Source organism: Peromyscus californicus, unplaced genomic scaffold (assembly GCF_007827085.1).
Source record: "Peromyscus californicus insignis strain IS unplaced genomic scaffold, ASM782708v3 Scaffold_12__1_contigs__length_115047231, whole genome shotgun sequence".
Classification (NCBI taxonomy): domain Eukaryota; kingdom Metazoa; phylum Chordata; class Mammalia; order Rodentia; family Cricetidae; genus Peromyscus; species Peromyscus californicus.
Genome location: NW_026294413.1, coordinates 15,507,044 through 15,523,534, shown reverse-complemented (window position 1 = coordinate 15,523,534; position 16,491 = coordinate 15,507,044).

Genomic DNA, 16,491 nt, shown 5'->3' with positions numbered 1-16,491 from the left:
TATAGCCAATATAAAATCAAATGCAGTGAAATTCAAAGCAATTCCACTCACCTAAGGAAGAAAACATGGCTGTCTTCACTCTCTCTATATATATTTAATATGGTACTTGAAGTCCTAGCTAGAGAAATAAGAAAACTAAAGGAAATCAAGGGCATACAAATTGGAAAAGAAGTCAAACTTTCACTATTTGCAGACGATAAGATCATATACATAAGTGACCCCAAAAATTCTACCAGGGAGCAAATCCTTGGCCAAGACCAATTCTCTCTCTTCCAGAAACTCTTTATCTAGGGGTGGAGCCCTGTGAGATTTATTCCACTTATTTTGACATAGTAACTGGTGATGTCATTGTATGGGTCTAGTTTAAGCAGCCACACTATTGAGATTTTGTGAGTGTAGTCTCTCTTTGATTTCTCAGAGACATGTTCTTATATCAGACTTATTGATCCTATGGATCTTCACAGTCTTTTGAGACTCTCTTCTCTTATTTCCTTTGAGTCTCAGATGTAGGGTGTGTGCTGTTTTTGTTGCTTAGGGCTGGACATCCATTGTCAAATGTTCTCTGCGTTCTGACTGGTAAAGCTTTCTGTAATGGTCTCAAGCTGCTGCAAAATAGGCTTTTTTTTTTTTTTTTTTTTTTTGGTGAGGAAAGAGACCTGTACGTATCTATGGGTAATAATGATAAGTATCTTGAAAACTGTAGGAACTACACTGGCCTAGGAAAGCAGCAGTAGATCCATTACATTTAGTTAGTATTTTTTTATTGCTATTAGATGACACCATGACTGTGGCAAAACTTTTTTTTTTCTTTTATTGATTACATGGCAACTCTTATAAGGGAACATATTTAACTGTGGTGACTCACTTGCAGTTCAGAAGTACAGTCCATTATCATCATGGCAGGGAGCATGGCAGCATGCACGCAGTCATGGTGCTGGCTACAATTTATATGCAGGCAACAGGAAGTGGATAGTGACACTAGGCATAGCTTGAGCATAGGAGACCTCAAAGCCCACCCTCACAGTGACATACTTCCTCCCACAGGCCATACGTCCTAATAGCGCCACTCCCTTTTGGGGGCTATTTTCTTTCAACCAACACTCATCTCACTAGACTCTAGGGACTAACTAAATTTAGACTACCAGGCATTATTTCCCTAAACTTAAAAAAATTCTATGCAAAAATGCTAAGTGATGTATTCTCCAAGTATTAAAAATATATTATTGAACATGTAACAAATTCACAGGCAATAAAGCTCAGTGTTTATGAAAGCTTTTGTATAGTGACATGAAGTGATATTTAATGTGACCGGTAGCTCAATCTACCACATAAAAAGAAAATAATTAGAGAAGTGGAGTATCGTAAAGAAGGAAGGATCACTTGATTGTTAAGAGAGTTTGCAGTTGGATCATGATAACACGTACTTACATTCTAGCTCCCACAAAAAATGTCAGTCAGCATGCAAATGCTGTAAATCCAGCTCTGAGGAATACACGCCCTCTTCTGTCCTCCAAATGAGCACATACATGTGCTCATGTTGGCACTGTAAACACACACACACACACAAACACACAAACACTTATCACATGGTCACACACTGCACACACAATTTTTAAAATTAAAATCTAGCATATAATGAAAGTGTAGGAATCTATTTAACTGCAACATTGCTTAATTTCTTTGAAAGGTTAATGCACCTCCCATATTATATGCTCAGAATATTTCAAGTAAATTGGTATGTACATTGATTATTTTTTAAAAATAAATCTTAAAAAATAATGAAGCATCTTAAATTTAAAAATTTCCATTTCAACTGATTTGCAGATATTGAAAGTCATTTAATTAAATTAAATAAGAGTAAAAGCCTTCCAAAATTCACTACAGAAATAAATTTGTTCCCAAATGTTCAAGTGGAGACATCCCTTAAAAATATTTCAGGACCAGGCTAAGAAGTAATGGAAAAAAAATAGAACTATTATATGGAAAAAATAACTGGCAACATTTGAAATTTTTAAACTATTCATTATATCAAACATAAATAAAGAGAAATTGTACATTATATTCTGGCAGTATCTATTCATGGTGAATCTGTGAAGAAACAAAATGGGGAATTTTTTAATACTATTTTTTAATTGTTTGAGAATTTCACAGGTGAATACAATATCTTTTGATAATACGCACCTCCATCTTCCCTTCCAACGACTCTCAGACTCATCCCTGAAAACATATACCTCCCAAGTTCATATTCTTAAATATTTATTAACCAACTGAATCCATTGAGTGTTGCCCATATGCACATAGGTATGTAGCCATGCACTAGATCAAGTGCCATACATGTGAATATGACCAACTACCAATAACTTCTCATGAACCCCTTCTCATCTATGCTTTAATTTGACTGGTTTAATCTTGTGTTGATTCTGGGAATGCAGCTACAGCCTTTGGCTTTGTCAAATTCAGAAGATAATGATGCTCAGCGTCTTTCCCAACCTCTGGCTCTCATAAACTTTCCTCTATTTCATCCATGACATTCCCTAAGTTTTGTTATTGTCCTTTTCGGGGATGTTCAAAAAGTGATATACATGTCCACTCAGAGCTGGGCATTCTGCAGTGGCTGAGTGTCTACACTTGACCACTCACTGATGGTCTTTGTATTAGCTGCCACCCACTATAAAATGTAGCAAACTTTCACATCCTACATGAGCAGAATTGTTTCTGTGCATAAGTGCTTTATTTCATGCACTTAGTAAGGACTGTGATGGCTTGATTACACTAATCAGGTATTTATGCTCATGTTTTATTCTTTTTCAAATTTGTATTAGATTATTTATGTTTATAGATAAATTATTTAATGTCATTTTTGGAAAATTATACATTCCAAATTACAATTTCTATTAATAGATAAAACCATTTTAAAGAGGTAATCTCTTAAGTGTGTTTTCCAGTTTTTCAACTGTTTCCTTCATTATTTAAGATTTTAAACTTTACTGAGCAAAACTTTGTAAATTCCAAAGTATCAACGCCACGTGTCTTTTGTTAAAACTATTTTATGTTTTCGATTTTGTATATAAATAAAAATTAAGTCCTCCTCAGCAAATGACATTTGGCTGAACCTCTCAGCACCTGTCAGGTTGGTGAGCAATGAGTATTTACATTCGCTGAGGTAGGACAGGCTAAAATCATTATGTGATATTTATTTCTATTTCAGGCCTCATGCTTTCTGCTTTCCTTCCATCTGATCCTCGTGTGCTATTCCTCCCACAGGAAATGACCTTGCTTTGCACATACCTGAGTGAGCAATAAAAAATAATTTCCAGTGACTGTTGGCTTTTAAGTGCTTTATTTTTACAGTTCTCTACCTTCAAAGGGTGAAGGGATGCAACAAGCAGCTGATCCAGCACAGGGCACATGACACTGACACACATTCCAAGTGAAGTTCTTCTTAAATCTCGTTTTCTATTTGTTTTACAAGACTTTGGTGGTTTGAATGAGAGTGGACCCAATAGACTTATATATGTGCGTGCTTAGTCTTCAACTGGTGATCTGTTAAGGAAGGATTCAGAGGTATTGCCTTGTTGAGGAGGTTTGTCACTTGGGGTGGCCTTTGGCTAGCTCTTGGGGATCTGTTCCTCATACTGGACTGACTTGCCCAGACTTAACACAAGGGGAGGTGCTTTGTCTTACCGCATCTTGATATGCTATGCTTTGTTGATATCCTTGGGCAACCCGCAATTTCTGAACAGAAACAGAGAAGGGGTGGATGGGGAGGAGGGCAGGGGAGGGGGGCAGAAGGAAAGGAAGGAGAGGAGGGAGGGAAAGCTGCAGTCAAATGTAAAATAAATAATGAAAAGGAATAAGAAGAATAAAGACTATACCATTTAAAAAGCAAAACTAAACAAAAAACAACAGCAACAACAGGCTCAGTCTCTCTGCCTGCTGCCTGTGGATCAGGATGTAAGCTCTCAGTCTGTCTGCCTGCTGCCATGCTGCCTGCCATGGTAATGGACCAATACTCTGAAATTGAATACAAGCTCTCAGTTACAGACACAGCAATGGCATGTGTAAGCCAACACACACACACACACACACACACACACACACACACACACACACACACACCAAATAAATAAATAAATAGTTGTATTTTTTAGTCTAAGTCCATAGGAAGAAATATTCAGCAAAATGTTGAACAGAAACAGATTGGACATATTTATGTTACTTACAATTCTAAGGGGAAAGTTTTCAATATCTTACTATTACAGATGATCATAGTTAACAAATTGCTTTCTCTGGAATCTGTCACCCTTTTTTGCTCTCTCTGTCACTCATCCACTTTCTTTTCAGCACCTTTTCAAATTTTGGGGTGAAATTTTTCAGCTATTATTTATTTGTGCACAGTTATAATACTATTTGACATGGATTACTTTATATTTTTTTTAATTGGAGTGATTTTCTCCAGTTCAATCAATTACATATTGAGTTTTCTTTTTCAGACAATTCCACTGTATTTCCATCATTTCATCCTTTTCCTCTACCCTCTCCAACTACTCCCCTCTCACTTTCCTTCTAAAACTCACATATTTTTATAATTATTATTACATGTGTACAAACACGTGCACATTGACTGCTTCCGAAGTTCCTTTAGCTGTACATGTGAATTATGAACATGTGCTTAAGGCTGGCTACTTGCATACACATTGATTTATTTTCTAGAAATGACTTTCAAGATAGTTTACTTTCTTATAAGATCTAAATGTCATGACCTAGCCATGTTGATACTTAAATATCAAAAAATATTTTATATCTTTTAAAATTCTCATCAGATTTTTTTTCCTGCTTAGAGTTAATTTTTCCTTTATTTTAAATACTTTCTAAAAACTACTTTAAAGTTTTTTGGTTGTTGACTATGATCTTTATTATTTCCTTTGCTATAGCTGCCTCATTTCAACTATTTCTCAGGAATAGTTCTTGATGATATCCATGTTTGGTGTAGCTCCTCTTCAGTTTGGAGTGTTTTCTTCCACTCATGACCTCAAAAATTTGTAAATTTTATTTACCCAGTTGCTTTTGACTTACTTAGTGCCCTTGGTATCTATTTTGATGTTCATTTACTGATGAAGATATTTGTATATGATTTTAGAATAAACCTCCAACCCTACACTTTCATATATTGATTTCTCAAGGGAGAAAATGGTCTAACAGATGTATATTTATTCAGTCATTCTTTTATCTGTATATCTATTCACATGTGTACAAATACCTTTACTAAAAAAATTAAGTATTGCATACATTTTCATTTCAATAAACTCCTTGAGAAAAAATTTATGGTCTTTTATTCTCTAACATTTTTTCTACCTGCAAGATGGATCTTTTTAGAAATACAATGATCAAGCGATCATGAAATTACTAGGACTACTTATTTTATTCCATTTTTAGTTGACAGAGATCTCATCTAATGTTTGGTGTCTAAATTTTACTCTTCCAGAAAACCATTCATATAGTATTCTCATTATTTAAGCAATTATTTCACTGATAAAATTATTAGATGATGACAAATTTTAAAGAATCATATCTAATAAGTCATACACAGCATTAACACATTCCATTATGATTTTGAAGGAAAGTATCAAACATTGCGTACTCTTCTTCATGGAGGCTCACATCAATTGTTACTTATGATAACTGTAAGTATGGTAATTAAAGTAGCATATGTAATTTTTAGAATAGTCACAATTTAAGATTTTCTAAGTTACAGGCAACTGAAACACTGGAAATATAAAAATATATGATTTTATGTAAAAACTTAAAGCACTGAAAGACATTATACGTAATGATACTGTGTTTTTATCCACAAAACTAATTGAAATTTTGTAAAATGAGGAATAAATAATGTTTTATATGTTCATCATGTTTTTTTTTTCCTAGTGTCTTGGTTAAATATTTTATCATTGTTGGATTTCGACTTACTTTCTGCAAAATCTCGTATTAATCATATTTTTTTCTAAATAAAAGTTATATTAAAATATATATTTTATTTCACAAAACACTGAAAATCAGAAATCATCATATTCCAAAACAGTATATGAAACAGCATTTGATATATCTATAAATTGATAATACATTTTCAATATTTATTTCTGATAATAAGAAGACTTAAAACTTCTACATGTAGCTAGTATCCATAATGTTATTAGCAACATCTATACTTTCAGTAGATATATTTTCCATGAGAGTCATATAAAAACTAGTTAGATTCCAGCACTAAAAGCTTGACCAGCTTCATAAAACATCACTCTAAGCAGAGAGTTCACAGTTTATTGTGCCTGTTTTGCTTCTTGTTGATCTGAAATTTGATGTGTCAGTATTCTAGCATGGGTTATTTTACAGTTTACAGCACAATCTCAAATTTACCACAATATACAGTTACATCCCTTCTACTTCTTCAAAACTTTTTTTTAATTACTAACCAGTAAAGCTTTTCAAATGTAGAAGATATCATGCGATTTGCTGGATAAATTAACTGCTTTGCAAATGGCAAGATAAATGTCACATTTTATGAATCATAGTTAATAAGATCTAACAAATGATATGCCACGTATTTCATAGTGCATTACAGGCACAGTCTATCTGAGTGCAGTGCAAAGATTTATTACTAAATTTCAAAGCATCAGCAAAGAACCTCTTTCTAGCCAGTTTTGGAAGTGATGTTTCCAAGATTCCTTCAAACACTGTTAGTACGTAAGATGCTTCTTATATGATATGGATGAATGGATGCTGAAATTCCACAGTGTGACAATTTTTCAATTTTATGTGCATTTTATCCTCTCTCCACTTCCAGGGATTTATTAAATGTCGCTGTTTATTCTAAATGACAGTGACAATCACCTAAGGAATGTCAGAATATATTACTGTATATTAAACATTTTGTATATCTACAATATTTTATAAATGTAATGCTATAAAAGTATATTAGAACTGTTTACATGAGTTAACTTTTGAAACCATTTTTTTTGTTCTTCATTTTTTTTTATTTATTTTGCAATACAATTCAGTTCTACATATCAGCCATGGATTCCCTTGTTCTCTTCCCTCCCGTCCCCCTCACCTTCCCCCCAACCGCCCCCCATTCCCATCTCCTTCAGGGCAAAGCCTTCCCCACAGACTGAGGTCAACCTGGTAGACTCAGTCCAGGTAGGTCTAGTCCCCTCCTCCCAGGCCAAGCCAAACAATCCTGCATAGGCCCCAGGTTTCAAACAGCCAACTCATGCAATGAGCACAAGATCTGGTCCCACTGCCTGGATGCCTCCCACACAGATCAAGCCAATCAACTGTCTCACCCATTCAGAGGGCCTGATCCAGTGGAGACCCCTCAGCCATTGGTTCATAGTTCATGTGTTTCCATTCATTTGGCTATTTGAATGAAACCATTTTTATCAGTTAGTTTTGTTAGTTGACAATTCTCTCTTCCTCATACCCTCCACATCATCTCCTTTCACTGTAACTGTAACTTTTCTGAAATTCTGATTGTTTAGTTTTATGACACATTTAGCTTAAAGAAGAACATCTGTTTGATCAACAGATTGGGAATACCCTTTGGAGCCTGGTGGGGTCATCATTGGGCACTCAGCTGAAGACATTGTTATTCTTCATCTCCTTGAATCAATCAGTAATAAATATCTCTGAATTGAAGTGTACAACCCCCGAACACATACTCAACCAAAGGCAATCCTTATACCAATAAGGTAGAGGTGTTTCCTGTGGTGAATTCCTGATGACAATTCCTATATCTTGCCCAGAAGATTGCTTTTCATAGCCCCTATCTTTATCTTTGGGCTCTTACATTGTTCTAGCTCTGACTTCTACATTCTCCCTGGAATCTTAGATGAGATGTTATGCATAAGTTACATATGGTGGAACACTCATGTATCACTTATTCTCAGCAATTTGTATAGCCATAAGTGTGTACATTCACCACTGTCCACTGTAAAAACCCTGGAAATAACATTTGTCTGTGTATAAATATTTACATGGAAGATTAATGCTGTGTCTATTTAACAAAAAAAGATTAATGAATTCCCAACATAGATCTTTTAATCTATTCTGCTATAGTTTTTTTTTACCATGTTTACAGTTGCAGGAGTAGATTTCCTCTTTTGAAATGGATCCCAAATTCAACCAGAGAAAAGTTATTTACCCCCATAGCAGTAATGTTACTATTACACTGAAAAAAAATATTATTTTAACAAGGTTATATTTGAAGGATCAACCCTGAAAGCAAAAACATCATGCAGTGTAACCATCAGAGCCATTTTGCCTTCACTGTAATTAATGTTTAAGAAAAAGAAATGAGCAATTTAAGAAAAATCTTTCTTGCACAGAAAAAATTTTTTTAGACTTGATAAAATCAGTTTCATGCATTATTTACTATTTAATAATAGTAATTATAATATAATTTATAATTCTCTTGTAATTTATTAAGACATTCTCAACTTGAATTAGTATTCCACATATAAAAATATTAGATCATATTTATATGATACTTTTTTATTATACAAATACTATCTTTGGGACACAAAGACAATAAAAGAAAACACAAATAACACAAATAACCAACTCAATAGGATTCTTTATTCTAAAGAATCGTATGAAATGCCTTCTTCATCGTTTCTATTTCCCTTTTCAGGTCTTGACCTGCATCCCTCACCTGTTTCATTGCTTTTTCACGGTTTCCTTTAAGGGATTTATTGTTTTCTTCCACTTTTTATTTGCCTTTTCCTTTAGTTCTTTATAGATTTCTTCCCATTTTTTGTTTGACTTTTTTTTCATTTTTTTCATTGATTTCTTCCAATTTTTTGTTTATCTTTTCCTCAATTTCATTTTTCATTTTTTTCTTGAAAGGCCTCTAGCATCTTCATGATGCTATTCTTAAGGTGCTTTCTTCTGCTTCTTCCACCTTGTGATGCTCAGGTCTTGCTGTATTGCTCTTTATGTTGTTGTATGTACTTTTGCCTTGATGTCTGCCCATCTCCTCATCTAATAGGTATAAGAGGTGCCTGTGTCTGAGCGAGTTGCTGTTGGTCCACTCTGTGTTTGTTGTGTCTGTGTCTCAGCGGGCCCTTCTGGGTCTAATCTTAGCTCTTGGTCTGATTGGAGCAGGCAACTTCTGTGTCTCAGTGAGCTGCTCTTGGGTCAACCCAAGCTAGTTGATTCTGTGACTCACGGATTTGGTCTTGGTCTTATCAGGGCTCTTGGTCCAGTCAGAGCTGACAAATTCTGCGTTTCAGGAAGCCTCTCTTGTTCCAATGAGAGGTGGCAGATTCTACTTCTCAGAAAGCCACTCTTGGTCTAATCAGGGTTGGCAGATTCCCTGTCTCCTGAGTTTACTCTTGGTCCAATGAAGGCTCTTTGTCCAATGAGAGCTCTCTCTTTCTTGGGGCCAGATGGGAGCTCTTTGGGCTAGACTGGAGCTCTATGGGCCGGGTGGGAGCTCTCTGAGCTCTTTTAATTACATGGTTCTATATCTACATAGATCCTGTTATTTGTTCACATTCTGAATGATACAGATACTCATACACTCTTATTACAGAGATAATCATTTTTAAATTTTGTTTTCACTGATATGTTTCTATGTGTATGAGTGACACAAGTATATAGGTAGCATGCAAAGTTCAAAGAAGATATTAAAATATCTCTGGACCTGGAATTGCAGGCACTTATGAGCATCCTGGAGTTAATGCTGGGAGCAAATCGCAGGTCTTCTGGAAGAGCAGCAAAATTATACTTTTAATTTATAAATTTTAAATTAAAATATAATTACATCATTATCCTAATTCTCTTTTCTCCTTCTAACACTTCCCATCTACTTCCCTTTTCTCTTATCCAAATTTATTCTATTCATTTATCTGTTGTTACACACAGACAGACACAGACACACAAACACATACACACACATGCACACACACACACACACATACACACACACACACAGAGAGAGAGAGAGAGAGAGAGAGAGAGAGAGAGAGAGAGAGAGAGAGAGAGAGAGAGAGGTGAGAAACAATGTTGCATGTATGCTTGTATGTCTTCTTCAGGGACAACCTCTTAGATTCCATGAGATTGCCCCCTTCTGAGTTAAGCTCTGAGTGATGGGGGAATGTCTTTCAGTATGCTATTAATATGTGTTGCTCTTATTGGTTGATAAATAAAATGCTGATTGACCAGTAGCCATACAGGAAATATACGCAGGATAAGCAGACAAGGAGAATTCTGGGAAGAGGAAGGGCTGAGTCAGGAGTTGCCAGCCAGACATAGAAAGCAAAATGTTAAGGCAGAACTGAAAAAAGGTACCAACCCACATGGCTAAACGTAGATAAGAATTATGGGTTAATTTAAGTGTAAGAGCTAATCAATAATAAGCCTGAGCTAATGGCCAAGCAGTTATAATTAAAATTAAGCCTCTGTGTGATTATTTTATAAAAGGCTGTGGGACTGTGGTTGAGAAATTTGTCCCAAACATGGGCCAGACAGGACACAGAAAAACTTCCGACTACAATTAGTCTTGTCCTTGTTCAGGTCTTGTTTATACAGCTATGTTGATGAGACTGCTTGATATAGCTGTTCTGAAACACTCAGTAGAAAATACCTTATGCATACTTCCTGATCCTCTAGCTCTCAGAATCTGTCAGCCATCACTTCTGCAATGACCTCTGAACCTTAGGTGTAGGAATTGTGTTGTAGATTGCATTAACTGGGACTGGGCATCACACATTTGCTTGTTTTTACAACAAGAATTCTCAACCACACAGCCATCTTTCTGTCTTCTATATTTACTTTAACAGGTATGAAAATGTGAGTAACAATGAAACAATGAATTAGAGAAACAATTATTGCTACTGTATTCTCCATATTGTGAATGAGTATTACCTTTAAAAATGAATGTTGCATTTCTTCATAGCATCTTAAAATCTAATTATGAATAAAAACTTATTGTCAAAGCTAAACAAAGCACATTACTTATAGTCTGATAACTAAAATAAGTCATTATGCAACTTTTAAAGGCGCTTAAACACCATTTTAACTTATAGGTTTTAACAGAGGGTGACTGTTAAATAAAAAGTGACTAAGAACCTGTACAGTTACTGGGTTTCTTGGACTGTGAGTTGTTTATGCACATTAACTTAAACAATAGATGCTGGTTCTAGCAATAATAACCATACTAATTTGTGTTCCTTATCTTATGACCTTTTCTTTATTAAGAAATTTTCTACTCACTCTATACCATCCACAGATACCCCTTCCTCCCTCCTCCCACCCCCAGCCCTCTTTCCCAAGCCACCCTGCATCCCCACATCCCCCAAATCTAGGTCTCCCATAGGGAATCAGCAGAGCCCAGCACACTGAGCCTAGGCAGGTCCAAGCCCCTTCCCACTGCACCAAGGCTACCACATCACAGGCACTGGATTCCAGAAGCTTGCCCATAGACCAGGGACAGATCTCGATCCCCTGCCTGTGTGATCCCTAAACAGTTCGAGCCAAACAACCGTCTTCCATATCCAGAGCACCTAGACCAGTCCCATGGGGGCTCCACAGCCACCAGTCCACAGTTCATGGGCTTCCACTAGTGTGGCCAGTCATCTCGGCATGTCCTCCCATCATGATCTCAACATCCTTCCCCTGCAGAATCCCTCCTCTCTCTCTTCGATTGGATTCCTTGAGCTCAGCCTGGTGCCTGGCTGTGGATCTCTGCATCTGCCTCCATCAGTCACTGGACAAAGGCTCTATGATGACAACTAGGTTATTTGGTAGACCAGTCACCAGAGTAGACCAATTCAGGCACCCTCTGGACCAATGCCAGCAGACCAAGGTGGGGTCATCCTTGTGGATTCCTGAGAGCCTCACCAACACCCTGCCTCTTTCTGTTCCCATGATGTCCTCATCTATCATGGTATCTTCCTCCCTGCCCTCCCACTCTGTCCCTGTTCCAGCTTGGCCCTCCCATTTCCCTATGTTCTCATCTCCCACTCCTTGCCCTCTGCCACCACCCACACCCAGTCCACTGATGTAGATCTCATCCACTTCTCCTTCGCAGGACCATCCATGTATCCCTCCTAGGGTCTTTCCCTGGTAGTTAACCTCTCTGGAGTTGTGGGTTGCAGTCTGGCCATCCCTTCCCTCACATTTAGTATCCACTTATGAGTGAGTACGTACTATGTTTGTCCTTCTGAGTCTGGGTTACCTCACTCAAGATGATATTTTCTAGTTCCAACCATTTGCCTGCAAATTTCATGATATCATTGTTTTTTACTGCTGAGTAGTACTCCATTGTGTATATGTGCCACATTTTCTTTAGCCATTCTTCAGCTGAGGGGCATCTAAGTTGTTTCCAGGTTCTGGCTATTATGAATAATGCTTCTATGAACATAGTGGAGCATGTGTCCTTGTGGTAAGATTGATCATTCCTTGGGTATATGTCCAAGAGTGGTCTAACTGTGTCTTGAGGAAGACTTATTCCCAGTTTTCTGAGAAACTGCCATACTGATTTCCAGAGTAGCTGTACAAGTTTGCATTCCCACCAACAGTGGAGGAGTGTTCCCCTTGCTCTATATCTTCTCCAACATAAGCTGTCGTCAGTATTTTTGATCTTAGCCATTCTGACAGGTGTAAGATGGTATCTCAGAGTTATTTTGATTTGCATTTCCCTGATGACTAAGGATGTTGAGAAATTCCTTAAGTGCCTTTCAGCCATTTGAGATTCTTCTGTTGAGAATTCTCTGTTAAGCTCTGTAGTCCATTTTTTAATGGATTTTTCAGTATTTTGAAGTCTAGCTTTTTGAGGTTTTTATATATTTTGGAGATCAGCCTTCTGTCTGATGTTGGGTTGGGGAAGATCTTTTCCCATTCTGTAGGCTGTTGTTTTGTCTTATTGACCATGTCCTTTGCTCTACAAATCTTCTCAGTTTCTGGAGGTCCCATTTATTGATTGTTGCTCTCAGTGTCTGTGCTGTTGGTGTTATATTTAGGAAGTGGTCTCCTGTGCCAATGTGTTCCAGACTACTTCTTACTTTCTCTTCTATGAAGTTCAGTGTAACTGGATTTATGCTTAGTCTTTGATCCACTTGGACTTGAGTTTTGTGCATCGTGACAGATAAGGATTTATTTGCAATCTCCTGCATGTTAACATCTAGTTGTGCCAGCACCATTTGTTGAAGATGCTTTCTTTTTTTCCATTGTACACTTTTGGCTTCTTTGTCGAAAATCATATGTTCATAAATGTGTGGATTAATGTCAGGGTCTTCAATTTGATTCCATTGGTCCACATATCAGTTTTTATGCCAGTACCAAGCTGTTTTTATTACTAAAGCTCTATAGTAGAGCTTGAGGTCAGGGATCATGATATCTCCAGAGGTTGCTTTATTATACAGGATTCTTTTAGACCTTTTCTAATGTTTGCAATTTAGCGTCTTTCATGCCTTTTACATTACTGGGAGAGACAGAGAGGAGTAGCACTATGCAGTCCCACAAATAAATAAAGAATTTTGCTTATCTGACCCTGGGAGTGCAGTATCTCCTGTTCCATAGATGTAACTAGTCCTTGTGTTTTTTTCTTGGTTATTATTCTAGAGCTAATTAACAGAATAGTATGTTGTTGGTGTCTTAAAGAGGGAAATTGTATTTCAAGACCTAGAATTTTAAACTAGAACGAGTGTCAACAGAGCCAATTTCTCCCATAATTTAGCACTTTGGAATATGGTAATGGCAGACTTGGAACCTACATAGCCTACATCGTGGAATGACTTGACATATGATAAGCTACCTTGACTATAGTTTGTAACACCCAACTATACATATTTCCCTTACTTTTTCATTATTCTTTTTAGCTCTCTCTCCCTCCTTTCTGTTTTAACTTTGATTCATCTAATTTTTTTTTAAATTTCTGTATGTGCTCAATTAAAAAATATCATCCTCCCCATGATTTCTACCGTAGGAAGTCATGACTTGACTTGAGTTGGTCCTAATCAGATCCTTTCCAACATGCATATTTTTTTGAAGAGTGTACATTTAATCTTTCACATATTAATGATGTTTCAAGAAAGATAACAATTCATAAAAATGACATTTCTTTTTTTTTTTTTTTTTTTTTGGTTTTTCGAGACAGGGTTTCTCTGTGTAGCTTTGTGCCTTTCCTGGAACTCACTTGGTAGTCCAGGCTGGCCTCGAACTCACAGAGATCCGCCTGGCTCTGCCTCCCGAGTGCTGGGATTAAAGGCGTGCGCCACCACCGCCCGGCTAAAAATGACATTTCTATACATGATGCATAAGGCTTAGAAGGACATGTTTAAGACATAAATGTAGTTAATTCTTTTATAGGATAGAAACTAAAATTTGGCATTTGTAATTATCAGTGTTTTAATTACCTACAAACTGCTCCTCTTTCTGTCAGGATGAATTATTTTTGAAGAAATGATTGAAAAATATATATTCTACAAAAAAAAATTGATGGAGAAAATTGAAAGATAAAGAGACAGATGGAGAGAAAGGTGAAACTGGGCAAAAAAAGGGAGAGAGGATGTGAGGGGGAAGGAGAAAGAGATTGAATTGTTGAGTAGATAGACTATGAATAGACAAAAATCTAATGAATTTGATGCATTAGTGACCATATGTTTGACTTTCTAGGGTCTATTGGCTACTGATTCTGAGCTGACACTGATTTCAGGAGACTCCAAGAAATGCAGTAGCCCTCTTGTTAAAGTTGGAACTTATGGCATTCAGTCTATTAATAGAATTTTGTCTAAAGTCTGGCTCATAGTGTTTTCATTGGTTCCATGAAGTCATCTTGTGGTTGCTTTTCCAGTTCCAAAACATATAATTGGGCTAGAAATATCTGTGAATTGGCAAAGTTCTTATTGACTTCCAAAAAGAGAGAAACAGACAAAGAAAACGTGGATAAAAGTGCTTAGAGGCAGTTTATATAAGTTTTATCCTTAATTAGAATAAAAAATACAAGTCAACAAGTGTATGTTAAGACATAGATATTATGTTAAGACATATAGAATGACAAAGGTGTTTAATACAGTGGGGATGAGAGAAAAGAGAATAAGTGAGTCTTTTAGGAAGATTAGACAATCAATAGGTAGTAAAACACTGAAAAATCTGAAGAAGGAAGACAGAAAGGTGAAAATGGATAAAAAGTTTCTGTGGCATTTTTTTCTGTAAATGGAAGAAGAAAATAAGCTGTGAGAATATATATGATTCATTTTAAATAAATTAAATCTAAAAAACACATGCACACACACGTGCACATATGCATATATGCACATCTTCTGCTTCACAATGTAGAAGCCACTTGTTAGCCATCTCATCTGTTAATCAATGAAAAAATAGTAGAATAGAAATGGGAAGATGACTTAGTGCATAAGTTGAACACTGCAAAAACTTGCCTAAGGCCCTAACTTTGAATCCACATAACCCAAATAAAGCATGCACTATAGCACACATCTATAATCCCAGTGCTCCAACTCTAAGATGAGAAGTGAAGAGAGAAGTGTAGATGTAACCAACGGTCTTATTAAAAAAGAAACACAGAGCCGATTCAGAGAAGAAAGCCAAGAGGTCAGAGCTAAGATCCTCACCCTTCCTGATTCAGGGATCCTCTTCAGCCAAGAGAGCTCTCCGAAAAGGGGACCTACTTCCTGTGTGTGTCTTTATATAGTCTAGCTGTTCTGCCTTCTCATTGGTTGTAAACCCAAACATGTGACTGCCTCATCACTGCCTGAATGTACCGCCCTCCAGGTCCTTAAAGGCGTGCGCCACCGCCGCCATGCACTTGCTATGGCTCTAATAGCTCTGACCCCCAGACAACTTTATTTATTAACATACAATTAAAATCACATTTCAGTACAAGTAAAATACCACCACAGAGAAGAATTTCTGTTGATTGCCACGTCCGATAAACCGTAGTAAACAGATGTAAAAACAACAAAGAGATCTTGTCTCCAACAAGAGAGAGAGTGAAAACTGACATCAAAGTGTGTCCTCTGATCACTACATATGTACTGTGACATGTGCATACCTACCCCACACACATAAGCATGCAAAATGCATATATACCACAAAAGGAATATACATATGTTTACACATACACACACACACACACACACACACACACACACACACACACACACACACGATGATATTTTATTTGTCCTAAAATGTTATTTTATTTGTATGTTAATAAATAAAGTTGCCTGGGGGTCAGAGGTAATAACAAGCCATAGCAGAAGTCTGGCAGTGGTAGCACACACCCTTAATCTGATCACATGGCAGGCAGAGTCTGTGTGTTCAAGGACATAGCTAGCTTGGAGACAAATGCCTTTAATCTCAATACCAACCATAGAGACCTGGAGGTCTGTATAGGACCTGTATAGGCAGGCAGTGACAAGGACTTCATGTGATTGGGTTTACAACTAATGAGAAGGCAGAACAGAAAGTCAATTA